The sequence below is a fragment of the Micromesistius poutassou genome (assembly GCF_964030765.1).
Source record: "Micromesistius poutassou genome assembly, chromosome: 14".
Lineage (NCBI taxonomy): Eukaryota > Metazoa > Chordata > Actinopteri > Gadiformes > Gadidae > Micromesistius > Micromesistius poutassou.
The window spans coordinates 5,455,167-5,464,172 of NC_140284.1; positions in this window are offsets into that span (position 1 = coordinate 5,455,167).

The window sequence follows — 9,006 nt, forward strand, 5'->3', positions numbered from 1 at the left end:
GAGAGAGAGAGAGAGAGAGAGAGAGAGAGAGAGAGAGAGAGAGAGAGAGAGAGACGGAGAGAGAGAGAGATAACGAGGATCCACCACCAGAGGCGTAGGGAGGGATCCACACACAGCGCAGTGTGTGCTGCGGCCGCCCCAGCCCGGCGTGCCGTATGTGGTCCCAGTAGGAGTTGACTGGGAGCGTAATTAAAGGGCCCGTGCGGAGTGGCCCGTCAACCTTACAGTAACAAGGCGGCGGCCCCCGCCCGTGACAGATTGATGGGCCCTGTAATGGGAGGTTAGCAGACAACACTGGAGGTCCTCCCCGCGCGGAGCAGATGGGGCCCCCGCTACCTACTGTAATCCCCTGGGCAACCATATTATCAACAGCCAGGGCAGCACGGCTGTCTGGGAACCAGGCCCTGGAAAACCCCCAGGGGGACCAGAGGGGAGAGGCTGTGAAGCATTGCTCAGCACTCGGGGATCAGTCTGAAATATCGGGATACTGTCCTGCGTATGGATGTTTGAATGCTAATTCACGATTCAACACAAAGGATCAACACAAAGGATGTATATTTCAATTGAATTACTGTTGTTTACAGTAACAGCACTGTATTAACTTGCCACAGGTTACCTCCTGTGAACTACAGGTTCCCAATAAAATTGAGGCCATCAGAAGTAATACAGAAGCCCAGGCCTGCATGTGGAAATGCTAGTTTATTTCAAAACCATCTTGGCCATTTGAATTAGATATTGTGAGTGAAGGCCGTATAAATGTGGCACTTACATAGAATGTTCAGAATGTTGAATATTTTTTTGAACAGTTCCGCTTCCTCCTTCCTCCTTTAACGATTTTCTCGACAAGAAAATGTTTTCTCAACGAGAAAACGTGACAGACCACATACCTAACGAGAGAGGAGGAAACCTTTCACTGTTTTGGTCATGTGTGGAAGCTCACTACTTTGCCAAAGCACCACCCACTAACCGATTCACTCCATTCTCCAACAAGCCAGTCCTTATTCTCAATAGCTGAGATCTTACAAATCACAATTGCAATGTCGCGATCAAAAACATTACATTAGCGTAATTAACAATCATGGGGGAAGGTGACCATGCTATGATTTATGACTTTTTCACAATTCATGTTAGATGTCCAAGGGGCCTTATCAAAGGGGGCACACCAAAATGCCTCTGAATGCAATTGGAAAAACTTACAACCAATCAGAGCCAGAAAAATATGTGACACATCAGCTGCCTGCATCTTGGTTGTTTCCGAAAAGGCCTCAAACCCACCCCATATCAGACAAAGGGTTGTGATTTGACCCGGGACAGGTCTGCTGAGAATCAGTCTGAACAGAAGGTGGGGTATAGGTCATAGGAAAGACAACAGGAGCCCTCGAAAACGTCCAGGGCTAAGTCAGTGTGACTCCCAATTGGCTACAGCATTTCCCACGTGAGAGTCTCTACCCTGTTCACTCGGCTGTCCTCAGGGTTCCCCCCATCATGTGTGTGTGTGTGTGTGTGTGTTTGGTTGTGTGTGTGTGTGCGTGTGTGTGTATGTAAGTGTATGTGTGTGTGTGTGTGTGTGTGTGTGTTTGCACGTGTGTGCGTGTATGTGTGTGTGTTTGTGTGTGGTGAATTGATTATTTCCTCACCAATGCCGTGTCTGTTAAATATAAACAAGCACATGCAGATCTTAAAGCAATAATGTTCCCCATTATGTCCGCATCAAAAACGATACTTCCCCTTCTCAAATGTCCCCATTTCAAATTGAAAGTCTGCGGCTCTCAAAAAAAAAAAAAAAAGGCTCGACTTCCTGTCATGCCTGGACAGAGGCGCGGGAGTTAGACAAAAACAACTCACTCTGAACCCAAATACACAGGTCAGCTGCTTCCCTTCCAAACATTCCCTGAACCAACTCAGTGACTTAATATAGCGCCGGGGGCCGGGGCCCGAGCTAGGGGCACGCAGCGCTGGGGCCCTCAACCCAAAAAACCTGACCAAGTCCTGACCAGGGCTGTGGTCTCTCCTCTGTCTCACCAGGAACCTCACTGGAGCGTGTGAACTGGCGGCAGTACTCTGCCTGTTGGACTCGCTTTCAGCAGCACAACACCATGACACAACAACTACTGGACCAACTGTCTGCAGCACACATGAACCTTCACACACACACACACACACACACACACACACACACACACAGACACACGCACACAGACACACAGACACGCGCACGCACGCACGCACACACGCACGCACGCACGCACACACACACACACACACACACACACACACAGATTTAAGGTCAGGCCTATAATCACTCTATCAGAGTAATGCATCCAAGCTCACCACTATGTCAATTTGAAACAACACACACAGATACACACATACACTCACGTGTATGAATGTGTAGAGATATTTATCCGCAGATAATCCGCTTTCTCAGCAGAGTCCTGTGTGCTGCACTCACGCAATGGCACAATTGTCAGCAATTATGGTCTTCATATAAAGTCTCCTAAGGCTCCATCTGCGTCCAACTGCTCTGTACACAGACCTCGTGAACTTGGACCCCTCTCGTACAACAAAATCATATATATAGTTACAGTGTTATTGTCCATTGTAATTCTGCTGCGGTCAAATCTCACCAAAATGGATTGGATATATTATGCAAATACCTTTCCTCCAAGAATGTTGATGGGTTTTTATGTTGCTTTTCGTCTTGTTTATACTGTGGCCCTTGTTTTTCTAAATCAGATATTTATGGTAACGGAGACCATGTCTATGTGTGTATGCGTGTGTGTGTGTGTGTGTGTGTGTGTGGGCAGGTGTGTTTAGGTGTGTGTTTGCGTGTAGATGATGTGTGTGTGTGTGTGTGTGTGTGTGTGTGTGTGTGTGTGTGTACGTGTGTCAAGTGCACTTTCCATAATCAACTTAACAAAGTAAACACTGCTACCCCACATTCACTTTCAGCATCCAATTTCTAATTTAAGATGATTTGTGTATATGCACATTCACACATGCAAACACACACACACACACACACACACACACACACACACACACACACACACACACACACACACACACACATACACACTCAGTCAGACACACATACACACATTCACATTCCTTAGCCATTGCCCGTACACAAACACACATTTAAATGCTTTTATTTGGATCCAAATTTACAAAGAGGAGAAAAAAGATCCAAACATTTTGCGAAGAAATATTGATAATATAACAGGTTCATCAAGCTTACATGCCTTTACAAGGCCTACATGATAAGTTAAGTTATTAAACACCGAACACTTAAGGATAAACAAAACATCTTTGTCTCCACACACACACACACACACACACACACACACACACACACACACACACACACACACACACACACTGACAAACGTGTGTGTGTCTCAATGTGCATGTGTGTAATTTTGTATACGTCAATGTATATGTGTGTACACAAATATTGACACACCCAGACAAACACACACACACACACACACACACACACACACACACACACATCACCACACGTGCATGCACAGGCGCATGCACGTGTACTTATGCCCGTACACAAACACACACACACACACACACACACACACACACACACACACACACACACACACACACAGGCACGCACACACACACACACACACACACACACACACACACAGGCACGCACACACACACACACACACACACACACACACACACACACACACACACACACACACACACAAAGTGAATATCAACATCAAATAACATAAATAAAAAACAAAACAGTTCCACACTGATATTTTACCCTGGAGTGAAGAACGCCTTTCATACCTCTAAGCATCTTATGTAGTCCCCAGTAATTATCAGATTATCTGAGATTATCTGACACAAAACTCCACCTGGGTAAGGTGTGCATATCTCCTTATACCTGGAATCTCTCAAAGCCTTTCCAGGTCTCTCGCCTCCTTTTAAGTGTGTCTTTGTATGTGTTTGTATGTGTTTGAGAGGGTGTGTGTGAGTGAGAGAGAGCGAGAGAGAGAGAGAGAGAGAGAGAGAGAGAGAGAGAGAGAGAGAGAGAGAGAGAGAGAGAGAGCTTTCATGGGGATTCTGTTATTCTCAGAATAGGGATGTAGTAACAGACAAACATTCTGCACAACCTTGGAAAATACACACACACACACACACACACACGCACACGCCCAAACACTCAAATGACAACATAATAATTGTTTCCTGGTTCATTGTTTTAATCCTGGTTTGTTTTACGAGATGTATTGTCTGTCAAGTCCCACTGATTATATAATCTTATATTCTAGATAACGTACATTGTGTCGTCAATTATGTTTGTAGTTTTCTGAATTCAGGTCTTTGCATATTATGCCTGTATTAAGGCAACGTTCAAATGCAATCCTCAACTTTGGTGCTCTGTGAATAAATGGGATTTGATGGCTATTCTATTCACTGCCATCATATCCTCAGTGCCATAAAACATACACTGTACATACAGTGTATGTACACAGTACTAGAACAAGAACTGAGCTATGTTGTTTAATCCTCACTATCTTTCTTCATGGTTGGGCTTGGTCAAATTATAATTCCATTCTGTAATGTACCACACCCTAATAGTTTAATTGCACTTAGTTTTTTATAGTTTTAAATCTGCACTGCACAAACCAGTTAAGTGGCAATCCAGGCTTTACCCATCATCACTGAAACTTTTTTTTTTACGAACTGCTGAGGTGATGCCAAACCCTTCTAAGCACAGTAGTATCCATGTTAACACACTTTGTTGCGCAATAAATCAATGGTGTTTTGACATTTTGCACGGCGTTGTAAGTGCGAGAATGAAACACCTTTTATTGGCACCGAGGCTGAAATGGGAAATGGGAAATGAGCCGCATTTATATATCATATCGGGTTTCTAACCAGTGGCCGCTCAGAGCGCGAAAAGAGGCAGCGTCAACCTCCACGTTTCAAGTGCTGCTTGTAACGTTGCCGAGGTTACAGGGTCACGATCCTCGTACGGATTGTGTTTTGAGTAAACAGCAGCCTTTCAATTGACTTCTGCTGCAAATAACCCCACTTAATGCTCGCCCCTCTTGAGGCTGAGCGGGAGGGGGCTGACGTTCAAGGTTCAACAGGCCGGAACTGGATCGACGCCTGGCCAACGTCAGCTTTGGCGGGCCTTAGTGGCGGTAGTGTCACACGAACACACACACACACACACACAAACACACACACACACACACACACACTCAAACGTGCACACATACACACAGGCATGCGTGCAGTGTGTGCGCACACACACACACACACACACACGCACAAGCGCACACACACACACACACACATGCACACCATTGCCAGATCTTTTGAACTTTCCCCCCCCTGGCTGAGTTAATTCAGGCATTGTTCAGACTTATTGGGATCAAGATAAATCTTCCGGTTTGCCTGGTTTCTGTCAAAGGTATGGAGGTGTGGGGGTTTTTTTGGATTGAGGATGAGGAACAGAGCCAGTGAACAACATTCACTCCCTGACATCCACCAGGAAGCCTCATAGCTCACACAGAGGTTGTGTGGTTCAAAAGGTATATGTGTTAGACAACTGTTATGACAATGGTATTGCTGTGTGTGTGTGTGTGTGTGTGTGTGTGTGTGTGTGTGTGTGTGCGTGTGTGTGCGTGTGTGCGCGTGTGTGCGTGTGTGTGTGTGCGTGTGTGTGCGCGTGTGTGCGTGTGTGCGTGTGTGCATCTGTGTGTGTGTGTGTGTGTGTGTGTGTGTGTGTGTGTGTGTGTGTGTGTGTGTGTGTGTGTGTGTGTGTGTGTGTGTGTGTATTATGTATGTTGACATGAGGAAATAAGAGTGACTGTGAAACCAAGGAAGGCCCAACCCCACTCCCACACTGGAAAGAATGATGTGTTGCTCTGTACGTGAGGTAAGATGCTGACAATTGAAGTAAGATGTGTGTGAGTATGTTTGTGTGTATGTGTGTGCATGTGTGTGTGTGCGTGTGCACAGCATTCATTCAATGTTTTTGTGATCCTATAATTGCATGCTATTATAATTAACAAAAGATTAATAATGTGGTTGATAAAAAATATCATATAAACATGAATGGAACTATAATATATCTAATAATAAAACGATAATGACAGTATATAGTGCATTGTCTTGTGTCTAACAGCATGTGTGTTTGGCCCATGTATCATCAGCAAGTATGCATATGACTCATGGTGAATGTGACTGTAAACCCTCCATCCAGGCCGGTGGGTCATGTGTGTGTTTGTGCAGTGAGGGGGCCGGCCAACCTTTCTACCCTGAGGGTCCTTTCTCGCTCCCACCGCAGTACTGTTTATGATGCGTAGGCGTGTGTGTGTGTGTGTGTATGTGCGTGTGTCCATGTGAAGTGAAACTGGTGGGTTGCTCTCAGGTGAAGACCCATGCGTTCCTTTACGATTGTGTGCGTGTGTGTGTGTGTGTGTGTGTGTGTGTGTGTGTGCGTGTGTGCGCGTGTGGGGGCGTGTGTGTGTGTGAGTAAGTATAGTGTGAGAGAGTGACTGGGCCAACGTGTGCGTGAGAGCCCATCTCTCTTCATGTGGTCTCTGAATCTTGCCACGGTTAGCGTAATTGTGTTTACGGTAAAAGCCGCTGCCTACCTCGGACTGGCCGTGAAACAAACAATTACTGGATCTGTATCAAACCAGAGGCAAAATCCTGGAGCGTAGGCTCATAAATACCGTTTACTATGTTCCGGGTATTAAGTTAAGATTCAGGGAAAGAGAGAACGTTCAAGATGGTTCTTACCTTACACATTGATTTCTGACCAGGTCTGAAATATTCATACTGATGCTGTACTGATGTACTGTACCGTGTACTGATGCTTATGAAGATGCTTTCAATGTCTATCACCGCCGTGAGGGGAAAAAAGTAATGCCACGAAATCCACATTAAGTACACTAGTGCATTCGTATATTCAGAGGTTAAGTACCATCAGGTAATCATTAGAAACACAACTGTTTTTAGCTGAGAAAGATGTGTGGAAGCCCCACCTCTAACACACCATGTTTGGTTTTTTGACTGTATATTTCTCAGATTGTAAAAATAAAATAAACAAAATAGTTTGTTTTACCATATTGAGCATCGCAAATTGCAATCGATTGATCAATTTATGCTTTCCCAAATAATTACAATATGAAAACATGTTCATTAACATAACAGTTGTGTTTTTTCTTATAATATACAACAAACCAGATGTGAGTTTAACTGTTTCTTTTTTCAGGAAGCAACCAAACTGTGCCAAACTGACACAGCGTTTCATTTTGCCAGAATGTCGGTATTATACAATCTAGAGGCTTAATGTTGTGTACTGATGCTTATGAAGATGCATTCAATAGTATTTTTGTGAATAAAGAATGAAATATAACCAACAGCAAAGACCTTTAAAGTTATATTGTACTGAGTGAGAACACCCATATATCCACATTAATGTTTAAAAGTTGCTCTGGTTGTCACCGGGTGACAAAATTCAGGCTGCACTTGAAAATAAGAATTTTGTTCTTAATTTGCTTGCCTGGTTAAATAAAGGTTAATAAAACAGATGGCAAAACAGGGTATTAGCACGAAAATCAAGGCAGAAAATGCATAAGTTCTGGCTCCCTGTTATTGGTAACAATATAGAGAGGTTTGTCAGGATCATCTAACGCATGCAACCTTATGCTAACAAAGAATTATGCGAACAAACATAATATCTCTGCCACCTTTCTGGCTACCTGTCGTTATCGTTGCGCTCCTCTGGGTAATCCCGACCCAGACGCTTCAACGGCGGCTTGCAGGAGCCTCCGAGCCGGCTGCGTTTGCCTGTCTGACTCTGAGCGGCACCCGGCCGGTCCGAGGCCACTACTGGCGGGGTGATGAGAGTAGTGTCAGCGCCGGCTGCCAGACGTGTGACTCTGGGGTATATGTGGTTCAGACCCTGGTGTGTGTGTGTGAGGTTACAGCCTATGAAAAGAGGCCAGGCCATGCAAACCAGAGATCCTTAGATGCTGAGATTCCGATAAGTTACAATAAGGCTTTCGCAATGTATTTCTGCCCAAAAACATGGATAAAGAATGAGGACCAGACTTAATGCGGGAACAATGTGGTCGCAGCGGGTGAGGCGGGATGAAGATTGACTGGCCCCTTAGGCCTTCCTGTTAAGGAATTAGCTTGTTACCGTAAACTAAATCTGTGGTTTGTTGATTTGGCAACTGGCTTGTTTGTTGAGACAGAGTAGCACACAGAGCCGACCAATCCTACAGGTGATGGAGGCTAAACGTTGGTGATTGATAAAAGAAATTGATCACGCACAGAGCCTGAAAAATCAGCTGGCAGAGAGATTGGCAGAGAGATTGCAGCAAATAGAGGAAATAGTCACCTGAGACATTAGATTAACAACGTATATTTGTCTATAAAATAGTTCATCCTTCCGGCTTTGTAACTCTCACCAGCTGTAATTGAGTGTGTGCCCTTGCACGAAAAGTGTGTGTCTAGGTGTGTGTGTGTGTGTGTTAGTGTGTGTTAGTGTGTGTTTGCGTGTGTCTCATCTGTTGATGTGCAGCTGTGTGTGTATGATCTGAAAGCTGCCACAAACAGTCAGGTTGCTGCTGTTGATTCCTGGATTCCTCTCTCTCTCTCTCTTTCTCTCTCTATCTCTTTCTCTCTCTCTCTGCAACCACTGTCGCGGTTTTTCCGCCAGACAAGCGGACGGATGGCTACAGAGAAACAGTTTCATGTAATGGCGCTCCATGCTAATAAATTGATGGGTTAGACAAGATTAATGCCGCAGTGGGGAAAATGTTATTTCCTTTCAGGTGATCCATCTCTCAACACACACACATATACATACACACACACACACACACACACACACACACACACACACACACACACGAAAACACACACACAGACATCCCATTGTGGTTCCTGGCTACTCGCTAATCCGGCAGAAACTGAGGTCACTTTGATCCCATCCCAAGA